The sequence below is a fragment of the Meles meles genome, chromosome X (assembly GCF_922984935.1).
Source record: "Meles meles chromosome X, mMelMel3.1 paternal haplotype, whole genome shotgun sequence".
Taxonomy (NCBI): domain Eukaryota; kingdom Metazoa; phylum Chordata; class Mammalia; order Carnivora; family Mustelidae; genus Meles; species Meles meles.
Genome location: NC_060087.1, coordinates 63,116,818 through 63,129,752, shown reverse-complemented (window position 1 = coordinate 63,129,752; position 12,935 = coordinate 63,116,818). Strand labels below are relative to the sequence as shown.

Below are 12,935 nucleotides of genomic sequence, written 5' to 3'. Positions count from 1 at the left end.
AATGAGGGATTCTGATGAAATGCAACCAGAAAAGACCCTGATAAGCTGCCATGTAATGCCACCCCTAAAGGAACAATGCAGAGTAGACCATTAAGAACTCCATAAAGCCAGACTGTTATTTGTAAGCTTCTAGGCAGTGTCGTCAAATGAAGGGAAGAGGACTGAAGAGTACAGAATATTAGTAACACAAGTTAATGTAATATGGAAATAAGTGAAAGTATAGCTATCCAGAGTTTTGATATTACCTATCCCAGTGTCTGATCAGAATGCCGAATTTCCCATAGAAAACTGCCACCTGATAGTAGTCTATATTATTGTACCACAAAATATGGTTAATGTCTCAGTATTTTGAAAAATGGGTGTCCAACCTGTAATTTTATTGGGCAATATGACAGTACTAATTGCACAGGATGGAACTAGCCCAACTAGGGAATAGGTTTTCTAATGAAAATTAAATACTGCACATAAAAACATAATGACTGGTGTATCACTATGTGTTTATACGTGTATGTATGAACACAGTTCCAAAAATCGAAAGCCCTTAAGAAACAATGTTTTTTAATAAGCAGATTTTTTTTTACAAGAAATTTACTAGGTCTAAACTTTGGAGCAGAGCTGTGCACCAGAAACTTCCAAAGGACAAGGTCACAATTACATATAATAGATTTGCTTCTCCTTTGTCCACACAGAAACCCAAATTAGAAATTCATCACAACCGTATACATGGCAAGATAATCCTTTGCTGAGTTTAGCAGCTGACTGGGTATTAAATCCTGTCTGAAGAATCAATTCAGGGGCACCTGGGTGGCTCAGTGGGTTAATGCCTCTGCCTTCAGCTCAGGTCGTGATCCCGGGGTCCTGGGATGGAGCCCCATGTCAGGCTCTCTGCTCAGCAGGAAGCCTGCTTCCTCCCCACCCCTCTCTGTCTGCTTCTGATCTCTGTCTGTCAAATAAATAAATGAAAAAAATGAAAAAAGAATCAATTCAGCTAGAAAAATAACAGCAGCACCATGTCTGAGATGTGCATCCTACTTCAGGACCGTGATTCTCCAGTGGTTGCTGTCGGCAACGCAACAAAGCAGTGTCTACAAGAGCATGCTCAGGAGGAGCAGATGGGTAATTAGAAGAGAGGGATGGCGGTAGCTCACTTTCTTTTCTTTTTTTAAAGCTTTTATTTAAATTCCACTTAGTTAACATAGTCGTATTAGTTTCAGGTGTACAATACAGTGATTCAAGACTTTCATACATCACCTGGTGCTCATTACAAGCACACCCTTTAATCACGATCACCTATTTCACCCATGTGACCACCGACCTTTCTCTTTGGTAACCATCAGTAGTCACGAGTCTGCACACTTTCAAGAAAACAAAATATTCCAAAAGCATTTACTAAAAAACATGCTAAACTTAGTTGCACTACCAATGTAGGGAATTGGCTGTAAAATCTTAACTTATGAAAATTTACGGAGTATGTCTTAGGCAGCAGACTGCTGGAAAGGAACAATAATGGCTACTGACTGTAATAGATATTCACGAACTAAAAAAAAAAAAAGCCAACCCAGCCCATCAGCAGATAGTTGAGAACCACATGTTTAGAAGAACCCCGGTCGGCTCAGACCCAAAGTGCTAGCACTGTACTAAAACAACATCCTCTTCACTTGCATGAAGACTGTCCTTAAAGCCAGTAGGTGGAGATGCAATTGCAATCGTTTGGTTCCCACAGAGAAGGGGCAACACAGATGAAAAAGTTGTATCAGAACCTTTTCAGACAGGAAACATGATGAAGATAGGAACTCAGACTAAACAGCATTAAAGAATTCCATCACCTAAAAGATCGGTCCATATTTGTTGATGGCAAACTCCCACATGGAGTTTTGCTTTTTATCTCACTTGAGGAGATATCAATGTTGTCCTGAGGCAATTCTGATTTATCAGTATTGAGGTTTGATGGGAGGCACTTCACCATGTGCTGAGCGGTTCTAGAAAGGACCTGTGTATGGAGGGGGTCCAGGCCAGACTACAGGGAGACCTACATGTTTCTGATTCACATACTCTAGTGCAAAACAGGCATGGAGCGATGAGGGTAAACCGACCTTAACTTCCAAGGATGAGAGATCTTCACTCACAGCATGGGGCTTCTTTTAATCATTAAAAAGGCCAAGCACAAAGCCTGAATCCCAGCCACACTCCGAGGACACAGTAGTAAGTATTCCTCCCTCCTTGCAGGAAGCTTGCCTGGTTTATAGTTAACCCATGCATAAAACTAGATGCTTTTCAGTTAATAATGCCCTTTTTTCCTTCTCTCTTTTGTGGAGTCTAAAACTGACAATTCAGAAGCTGGTTTTGTTCCCATCACTGCCAGTATCACTTTTAAAGCTTAATATAAACCAATCTTTTTGATAGGTACTTGATGGTGAGATGTGAGCCACGAAATGTAAAGGAAGCTTTTGGGGACCTTTTAAAGAGGAAGCACAGTAAAAGCACCTCATCCAAAGGACAGGCAACTCCTATATAGGGAGGGTACTGAATACAAAGTGCACCAGGCATTCTGGCTGGCAGTGATCAAAGATTACCTTTATCAAGTTCACTGGCATCAAAAAGCATTTTAGGCTAAGTGTACCACAAACAAAAGGCATCAGGTTCATCCCTCCTTCCGAAGAAGGCAGGGCTAGCCATTATTCTTTTTACTGCGAAACGGTTCCGGATGATTCTTGGGGTCAACGCCTACAACCATCCTTCTGGCAAAAAGCCATGTTACTACATTCCTTACCACATGCTCTCGCCCTAACATAAGGTATGGGATTTCTTAAATCCTTTATTTTGAAATCTCATCCAAGACCTCCTAACTTAAGAGTACGTCCTACACTACTGCACTTAGCTAAAAGGCAGTAGGGTAGGGTACCTGAGTGGCTCAGTGGGTTGAACTTCCGACTGTTGATTTCAGCTCAGGTCATGATCTCAGGGTTGTGGGACTGAGCCCCACACTGGGCTTTGCGCTCACTGGGGAGTCTGCTTGAGATTCTCTCTCTCCCTCTGCCTCTCCCCTGCATCCTCACTTGCTCGCTCTAAAAGAAATAAATCAGAGAGTTCCTGATCTTCCTAGGAGCATAGTCACCACCAGACAGTGAAAAGGACCTCATTTTTTTTTTTTTACCCACAACTAAAGCATCATTGATAAAGGAGAGAAAGGGCCTATAGAGCAGAGACTTTGGGGCCAAACTACCTGACTCTGTGACATTTGGGGGCAATGTTATTGAGCGTAACTGACCTCAATTACCCCATCTGAAAAAATAAGGGATAATATTAGAATATACTTCCTGAGCATTAAAACTGAGTTGATGCAGATGTACAACAGTGTGTAATACTTACTGTGTATGCTCAGTTAATGTGAACTGTTATCAAAAGACCACTAAAAAAAAGAATACTGCATAAAAATGAAATGCTGCCTGAAACAGAATAAGGGACAATTAAGCAATAGTGAAATGAGAAAAAAATTGTTGAATTTAGTGGGAAGTGCTGGAAAAACTAATTAAAAGGGTAGAATACTCTTATGATAATTTTTTAAAACATTTTATTTGACAGAGATCACAAGTAGGCAGAGAGGCAGGTAGAGAGAGAGAGGAGGAAACAGGCTCCCCGCTGAGCAGAGAGCCCAAAGCGGGGCTTGATCCCAGGACTGGGATCATGACCTGAGCCGAAGGCAGAGGCTTTAACCACACTGAGCCACCCAGGTGCCCCTCTTATGATAATTTAAAGTGTGTCATTTCATGAAAGAGAAAGGAACAGAGCCATCTCATTACACAGGGCTGTCTTGGAAAGCAAAGAATAGTGGATGATTGCAGGGCACAGGATGATTGTTTGCCAGAGGTGAGAATGAATTCAGTGTGAAGAGATGTAGGGGGTATATGAACAATATCTGCTTCTTGAATGTGGGTCTAATTATTTTACACTTGACTTCATTCACATTAGCCAGTCAAGAGATGCAAAACAGACAAAAAAATAATCAGTCTCTAATAAGATTATCATAAAAGAAATCACCAAGGACGTTACATATACAAAAATGTTTCTACAAGTATGTTAACTACTTTATGTTCAAATTTTATTTTAAGAAACTTAAAATAATCCTAATGTTTAAAAAAAAGATGTATATATTATATAAAAAATCATGGCCCAAAGCAAAGACTTGTATGCATTCATATTTAAAGACAGGAAAATACGGGGTGCCTGGGTGGCTCAGTCGCTAAGTTTCTGCCTTCGGCTCAGGATATAATCTCAGGGTCCTGGGACCAAGCCCCGCATCGGGCTCCCTGCTCTGCAGGAAGCTTGCTTCTGCCTATCCCACTCCCCCTGCCTGTGTTCCCTCTCTCATTGTGTCTCTCTGTGTCAAATAAATAACATCTTTTTTAAAAAAGACAGGAAAATGTCCTTGTTAACTCAAGAGCCATCTAATCACTAAGCTGTTCACCTAAAACTAATTTAACATTGTATGTCAACTATACTCAAGAGTATCTAAAACCATTATTAATATACATAAACATGCCAGAAAAAATGTACCAACAGGCCGAGTATTTCTATGTATTTTTTAAACTGTACTATGGTTTGTCTTTTTTTTTTTTTACAAATACCTATGCCTTTTGTAATTTTTTAATACACTGTATAATGAAGGAAAGAAAATCATTCTTCGAGTAATAGGTATAGATTTGAATTTATTCTTCCCCAGAGAAGCTGACTGAAGGCCCTCAGAAAGTACAAAGAGACTAAGAAGGAATAAAGGAAAGAAAAGAGATGTTCAGGAAGTGGATAATAATCCTACATAACATACCAACCTACACTAAAAATAACAGCTGAGCCACCTGGGTGGCTCAGTTGGTTAAGTGTCTGACTCTTGGTTTCGGCTCAGGTCACAATCTCAAGGTCCGGAGATCAAGCCCCACATTGGGTTCCATGCTCAGCATGGTGTCTGCTTGTCTCTCTCTCTTGAATAAATAAGTAAAATCTTAAAAAAAATTATAACTAAAAGAAAAATATTTTTTAAATCACAAAACTATCCACCCAATTAGTGTTATTGTTTACTTTTATTTTACTTTATTTTTAAGATTTTATTTATTTGACAGAGAAAGACACAGAGAGAGAAGGAACACAAGCAGGGGGAGTGGGAGAGGGAGAAGCAGGCTTCCTGCCAAGCAGGGAACCTGATGCGGGGCTCGATCCCAGGGCCCTGGGATCATGACCTGAGCCGAAGGCAGACACTTAATGACTGAGCCACCCAGGCGCCCCTACTGTTTACTTTTAACTGAGGAAAACAGACAGTGATGCCAAAGATTCGAAATATTTCTAGAATAAGAAAACATTTTCGGTAATTTTTGGATAGCCTGTGCTAATACAAATATGGATGCTTCATAATTCCAGTGGACTGAAGTTTTATCTTAATACTCCAGAAACAATTTCAGGATTCTATTGCAAGAGTTAAATAATTTCCTATTGTACAGTTTACTAGGACTAATTTAATTAGACTAATAAAATGTGATAACAATCAACCAAAAATATGTTCTAGAGCAGTGCTATCCATTAGACAGATGATGGATAAACAAAACACATGTATAAATAAATATATATGCTAATACATATATATATAAAAGCAAAATGTGGCACATAAAAATTGAATGGCTAAACAAAATGTGGACTATACAATGAAAAAAAAAAAACATGAAGTTCTGGCACATGCAGTAACACCAATGATGTACCTTGCAGATATGTTAAGTGACATAAGCTAAGTACAAAGGGACAAATACTGCACTGCTCTGATTATATGAGGTACACTGAACTAGCAAATTCTGAGAGTGAAAGTAGGTTAGAGTTTACCAAGGGGTAGGGAGAGGGGGAATGTGACAAATGTACCATAGTAATATAAAATGTTAATGTAAGATAACCTGAGTGTGGGGTATATGAGAACTCTTTGTAACTTTCATGTAATCTAAAACTTTTCTAAAAACAAAAAAGTTTAATAATGAACAGAATGGTGACATCCACTCGAAATTTTTACTCTATAGATAGGTTACCATACATTTTGATACTTGGTGTGTACTAAAAATGTGACTTATTACAAACTCAACAAAGTAAACTGAATCAAGTTTGTATCCTTGTGAGACCCCGAGTATGCAAGGAAAATTCTGGAAAACCTGTTTTGTGATACAGTCCTAAAATATAGGTTAAGCAGTCCACAATCTTGTGTATTTTGAAGAAAATTGCTTAAGCAGCTATAAAACAGTTAAATAAAAGCACTGTGTCATATATTAAAACGTTAAAAAATTTTTTTAGATTTATTTGTCAGAGAGAGAGAGAGCGCGCACGAGAGAGAGCGCACGCACACTGGCAGGCAGACTGGCAGGCAGAGGCAGAGGCAGAGGCAGAGGGAGAAGCAGGGTCCCCAGTGAACAAGGAGCCTGATGTGGGACTTGAGCCCAGGATGCTGCAATAGCGACCTGAGCTGAAGGCAGCCGCTTAACCGAGTGAGCCACCCAGGCGTTCCTATATTAAAACATTTTTAGATGGGCAACTGGTAGGAGCTTTAATAACCAAAAACTGTTCATATTTTTATCAACTTTTGCAAGGATTCCGCCATGTGGTCATACAGAAATAAGGATACATGGATCCGGTTTTCACTGCACCATTATTTATGAAAGACAACCAAAAGGCTTATTAATAAGTAAACTCTTAAATTATATTTAATAAATTATGGTATACATGAATTTTCATTTCAAATTAAGAGCCATGTAGTCTGATGCACAGCCTATAGTCACATTAAATGTTAACTAAGACCAGTGATTTTTAGAATGTAAAGCTGAGTGACTTGTAATGACAAAGGGTCCTCTTTGAGCCATGCAAAGATGTAGGGCCAGGGAGATGTCTCTTTATGACTATGACAGCCATGAAACATCCCATAAAAATGATTACTCAACCAAGAACATAGCAATGTGCAGCAACAAGGCAAGAAAGCCTTGATCATGAAATATTACCTATACTGTTTCTGATATAAGTCTATTACATTACATGCATCGATTAAAATAACCCTGCATATTAATTTCAACATGTAAATTTTTCATTATAACATCTCTCTCCACAACATGCATGTGCATGCATACACACACATCCCATGTGACATCTTTATGGGCCATCTGGAAGAAAGAAAATAAAAGAGCAGCAAAGAAAAACAAACAAAACCCTGGGCAGAACTGACATAAAATAGAATAATGAAAAAACTCAAGATGGAGCCTACTCTAGTAAACTGTTGAAGTGAGGAAGTCAGGAACCATAATGAACAGTCATCGATACAAAAATTATTGTGTAGAACCAAGAAATTTGGAGTCTACAAAATGGTATCACAAATGAATCTAAATGTGGACAGCAGCAAATAAGCACACCAAATAGTGACATTTATAATACTTATAAATCAAAATAATTTCGTAATTGCCAGGAAAAGAGAGCTAATGACAGAAGCCAGTGAGCCCAAATGTAGACCCAGATTATGAGAAATTTCATATTTGACAGATATAATTTTAAATGAGTAAGCAAAGGATGGATTTTCAATAAATAGTACCAGACAACTGGCTGTCCCATTTTAAAAATCAAATGTGAGATGATATAATGACTGACATCAAAATATGATCCAAATGGATTGGTAATTTTAATTAAATAAAAAATACCAAAAGGAAGTTCAACTTGTAGAGCTACTCTTGTGGTAGTTTTTCCTTTGACCTATAATGTCTTAAACAATATTCACATATTTCCCAAAATCGAACCATCCTTGCACAGTTGGCATGAATACTACTTGCCTGTGTATTCCTCATGAATTTACTTGTGGAATCTTTTTTTTTTAATAATTTATTTATTTGTCAGAGAGAGAGAATGCACACAAGCAGGGGGAGCAGCAGGCAGAGGGAGAAGCAGGATCCCCACTGAGCAGAGAACCTGATGTGGGACTCAATCCCAGGACCCTGAGCCAAAGGTAGATGCTTAACCAACTGAGCCACAGGTCCCGCCCTGTGGAATCTTCGCACCAAATTTATATTTGGGTTATTTCCTTCTATATCACTACAAGAGGTTGTTCTACAGATTTCTTTCATTTTTTCAGTTTGCATCAGGCTATTTTTCTACAATATGCTGTCTTTATAACAAGACTATTGACTTATGCATGTAGAGACTATCTCTGAAATTAGGAACAACACCTGTATCTGGAAAGAAGGAAGACTGAGGACTAGAAAACTAGGGGTGGGAAGGAAACTTTTAACTAAATTAACTTTAGTAAAAATTGAATTTTATATTATTTACCATTTGCATGTATTGTTTTTGAAAAACATAATCTACAAGAGGAAGACTAGAACACTTTCAGAGGGTAATTTAGCAACCGAACTAATCAAATTATTACAACTATCTACTCTTTACTCATAAATTATGATACAGAATTACTAGTGCCAAGTACCCAAAAACAACTGTATTAAGATAAAAAAATATAAATAAATGTAACACATTGTTTGCATTTAGGGGATGATACATATAGTACCATATATATGTGTATTGGTATTGTATCCACAGCAACGTTTATTCAATAGTTAATGAGTATCTACTACATGCCAGGCAGTTTTAAGAGTTGGAATCACATCTAAAAATATAAAAATCCTCTGTCACAGACGCACAAATCCTTGTATATATATATCAGCAAGAAGCTTATATATCAGCAACAGCAACCAAGCTGCCACTAGGCTGCCAAATTAATCAGGCGTTATAGGAAAATACACCAAAGCAAGTTGGCAGGCCACCTTATATAATTCCAACCTAACTGGAGTCTCAAGTGTTAATGCTTAGTGGACTCCTAAAAATTCTAAAATACACCTTTGACCTCCATGACTGATAGAAATTCACTGGTTTTAAGAGGTTCATACAACTTGTTGAAAGTGGTTAAGTCTATAGCTTACGTTTTAACAATGTAATTTCAGATCCAGGGTGCAATACTTATATAACAATTATTCAAACTCAGGTACTGACAGACATATTGTGTAGTCCCTTAACTAGAAAATAACCAGTCCCAAAGTACCAAATTACCAATTAAAGATCGTTCACTAAAATTACTACCATTCTGGGTCAAAGAAATGCCCAAGCAGAACTTAAGTCAGAACTTAAGTTGACATTACTTCAACAGATTTTTAAGTTTCTACAAAATGAAAATAATCTGGAAATCACTCTAGGGTACCAAAGTGCCATGACTCCAAGAGAAAGAAATGGATGACCACCAATAGCTTAATATGAAATAAAAATGGACAAAATTTTATCTAGGAACATCAGGAAAAAGGCTACATTTATGAGTGACATGATTCCTTGTGCAAAATTACGGTAATTTTAGCAGAACACCTAATGTACAAAATTAGGTCCCTTGGAACCTCTAATAGTTGAAACTTAAGCCCTAAAAATGTTATTTGGTGGCTATTATATATAGTGCTAAGTCTGTTAGCAACAACATGGATGAAGCTAGACAGTATAATGCTAAGTAAAATAAGTCAGTCAGAGAAAGACAAATACCACATGTTTTCACTCATATGTGGAATTTAAGAAACAAAACAAATGAAAAAGGAAAAAAAAAGAGAGACCATAAAACAAACTCTTAACTATAGAGAACAAATTGATGGTTACCAAAAGGCAAGTGGTGGGGGATGGATGAAATAGGTGAAGGGGATTAAGAGTACACTTACCTTGATGAACACCGAGTTGAACACTGAGTAATAAATATATGGAGTTGCTGAATCCCTGTATGGTACACTTGAAACTAGTACAACACTATATGTTAATTATCCTGGAATTAAAATTTAAAAATACAATTAATTTTTTAAAAAGACTATTTATTTATTTATTTGAGAGAGAGTATGAGAGAAGAGAAGGTCAGAGGGAGAAGCAGATGCTCCATGGAGCTGGAAGCCGATGCAGAACTCGATCCTGGGACTCCAGGATCATGACCTGAGCCGAAGGCAGTCACCCAACCAACTGAGCCACCCAGGCACCCAAAAAATACAATTAATTAAAAAAAAAAGAAATTATGAGTCAGCAAAAGCTCAAGGGTAAAGAAGGACATAGGAGGGAACAAAAACAATCAAAGGCAGGGTGATAGAGCAGAAATGTAGACCAAATATACCCAATGAAGAAACATCGAGGGTTATTCCAGATGCCTCCATTTGCTGATGGCTTTCCAGTTTTCAGCCCAGAGAGGCACAGCCAACTCAGCAGTTCCTTTCATGGATTTCTACCAAAATCCCTACCTCCCTTACTGCTCACTGTTCCCTGCAGCCTTGTAAATTATGATCCCCTCAATGGATCTATCATTTTTGCTCCTCATAACAAAAATCTTACAAAGCCAGAGGTAAAATACAAAACCGCGTAATAAATTTGTCTTGTCCCCTGTTGATAGCACAGAGCTCCAAAAAACGAAGAGAAAAGGAGAATTTTTTGTTATTCATAAGAAGCCCCTTCTGACCACAACTGAGTTTATGCTTATGAGGTGACTCAAGGTGGGCCTTAGGATAGTTTCCAGAGAGAAGGGATGGCCATGCCAGAAAGACCATGCACAAGATTAGAAGGCAGGAATTTTCAGTCCCAGCTCCTAGACCTCTAGGGAGAGAAGGGCTAGAGACTGAACTTAATCAAGTGGCCAACAACATAAGACTCCCAATAAAACTCTGAACACCCATACTTCAGGGATCTTCCTGATTATGATAAACACTGATGTGCCAAAAAGGCAACATTACTGGAGTCCAAGGCGAGAGAGTATAGAAGCTCCTTACCTAGAACACTGCGACCCCCTCCACACTCCCCAAGACCTTGTCCTGTGTATCTCTTTCATTTGGCTGTTCCTGAGCTGTACCCTATTAATAAAACTTTAAGTATAGTGCTTTCAGGGAGTTCTGGAAACTGTTCTAGCAAATTAACAAACATGAAATGGCCATGGGAACTCCCAAATTTAGCCAGCTGGTCAGAAATACAGGTAGCTTTAAGACTTACTGAAGAGGGGGGCGCCTGGGTGGCTCAGTGAGTTAAAGCCTCTGCCTTCGGCTCAGGTCATGATCCCAGGGTTCTGGGACCAAGCCCCACATCGGGCTCTCTGCTCCGCAGGGAGCCTGCTTCCTCCTCTCTGTCTGCCTCTCTGCCTAGTTGTGATTTCTCTCTGTCAAATAAAAAAAAAAAGACTTGAAGAGAAGACAGTTTTCAGGAAGGCTCTGCCCTTAACTTCTAGGATATGGCATTAACTTGGGGTAGTTGGCCTCAGAAATGAATTGAATTGCAGGACAGCCAGGTAGTAACAGAACAGTATCAATCTCTCATTGTTAAACCACCAAATAAGTAAATTATTTACTTTTCCTCAACACAGTATATTTTCATTAAGAAAAAGAAAATCAAGGAAACCACAATACCACTCTACCCCCGCAAAATAACAATTACTTAGCTAAACCTGCCTCAAAAGGTAACTAATGTGAACATTCTGGCGTACGGATTTCAACTTTTTTTAAAAAAAGATTTATTCATTTGAGAGAGAATGAGAAAGAGTGTGAGCAAGGGGAGGCAGAGAGAGGGGGAGACAAGCGGATCACCCCCCCCCCCCCCCGCTGTGTAGCGAGCTCAACCTGGGGCTCGATCCCAGGACCTCGTGATCAGGACTTGAGCTAAAACGAAGAGTTGGATGTTTAACCAACTGAGCCACCCAGGGGCCCCTTCACATTTTTAACTTTGCCAGGAAAATGCATCAAAGAGGTTACAACAATTCGTTTAATTTCTGATAATGGGCAAAAACAGGATTACCTAAATTGAATTATGTCCAGACAGCACAGTTAATCTGTTTTTAAATCTCTTGGCCCATTATTTTAAACCAACTTTGTTTTCTAATTAAATTTATGTGAGACCACAGAACAAAAATTTCACATTCCATTAGACTTCTTTCCTTTTTTTTTTTTTAAGATTTTATTTATTTATTTGACAGACAGAGATCACAAGTAGGCAGACAGGCAGGCAGAGAGAGAGAGAGAGAGAAGAGGAAGCAGGTTCCCCGCTGAGCAGAGAGCCTGATGCCGGGCTCTATTCCTGGATGCCGGGATCATGACCTGAGCTGAAGGCAGAGGCTTTAACCCACTTAGCCACCCAGGTGCCCCCTCTTAGACTTGTTTCTTAAAGAATGGTTCCTTGAACATCAAATTCCAAATTAAAGTGTGGGGAAGGAATGATACAAGAATTTTTAAATTAACACACTTTTCATGGTTAACTGTCACAACAGCATGAGAAAAAAAGGAAGCAGGAAAAAAAAAGCCAGTGTGTCAAAGATTTTGTTAAAAATACTTTAGAGATAAGCTTAAATCACACTTTGACATAAGAGTCCCAGACAGACACTCTCAAATTTTTCACATGCTGCAAACAGAACAGAAATCATGTATTTAAACTCACTCTTATCAAAATGGCCCACCCTCTTCCCTTCAACAGGGTCTGAATGTGATCAATTATGGAATGCTCTAATTCCGATCTTTTATTATACATTCAACACATGTACACAGAGAAGAGTTAACATAAGCAAGCCTAGGACTACTATACTCAGGCCTGCTTTGCAAGGCTGGCCTTGGCTGGCACCTGGGAACTTTACAGGCAAACAGTTCCCTATGCTGGTAGAAAGCTTTTCCTAACTGATAAAGGTGGCTCACTATGCCTAGATTACTGGTAGAAGTAAAGTGGATCATGCTGAACATGTACTTTCCTTCTGAGAAGTGAATTTTGGTACACGCGAAGCAGAAGGTGCCAGTATGACCAGTCTGCAATAAAAACATGGGCTACTGTGTCTCTATCAAACAGGTCTCCCTGGCAGCAACAGTGCACACGTGGTGCTGCATTTTTGTTGCTGGAGGATGTACTCT

General features: G+C 38.8%; 1 long non-coding RNA gene across 1 annotated transcript in view; it reads right to left on the bottom strand.

The window, feature by feature from the left end:
• LOC123934802 overlaps positions 1 to 12,935 on the bottom strand; it is a 57,229-nt gene that overhangs the window by 23,573 nt on the left and 20,721 nt on the right. The window contains exon 7 of the long non-coding RNA XR_006816827.1: positions 9,744 to 9,844. This is a non-coding gene — a long non-coding RNA (uncharacterized LOC123934802). The remainder of the gene's footprint in view (positions 1 to 9,743; positions 9,845 to 12,935) is intronic.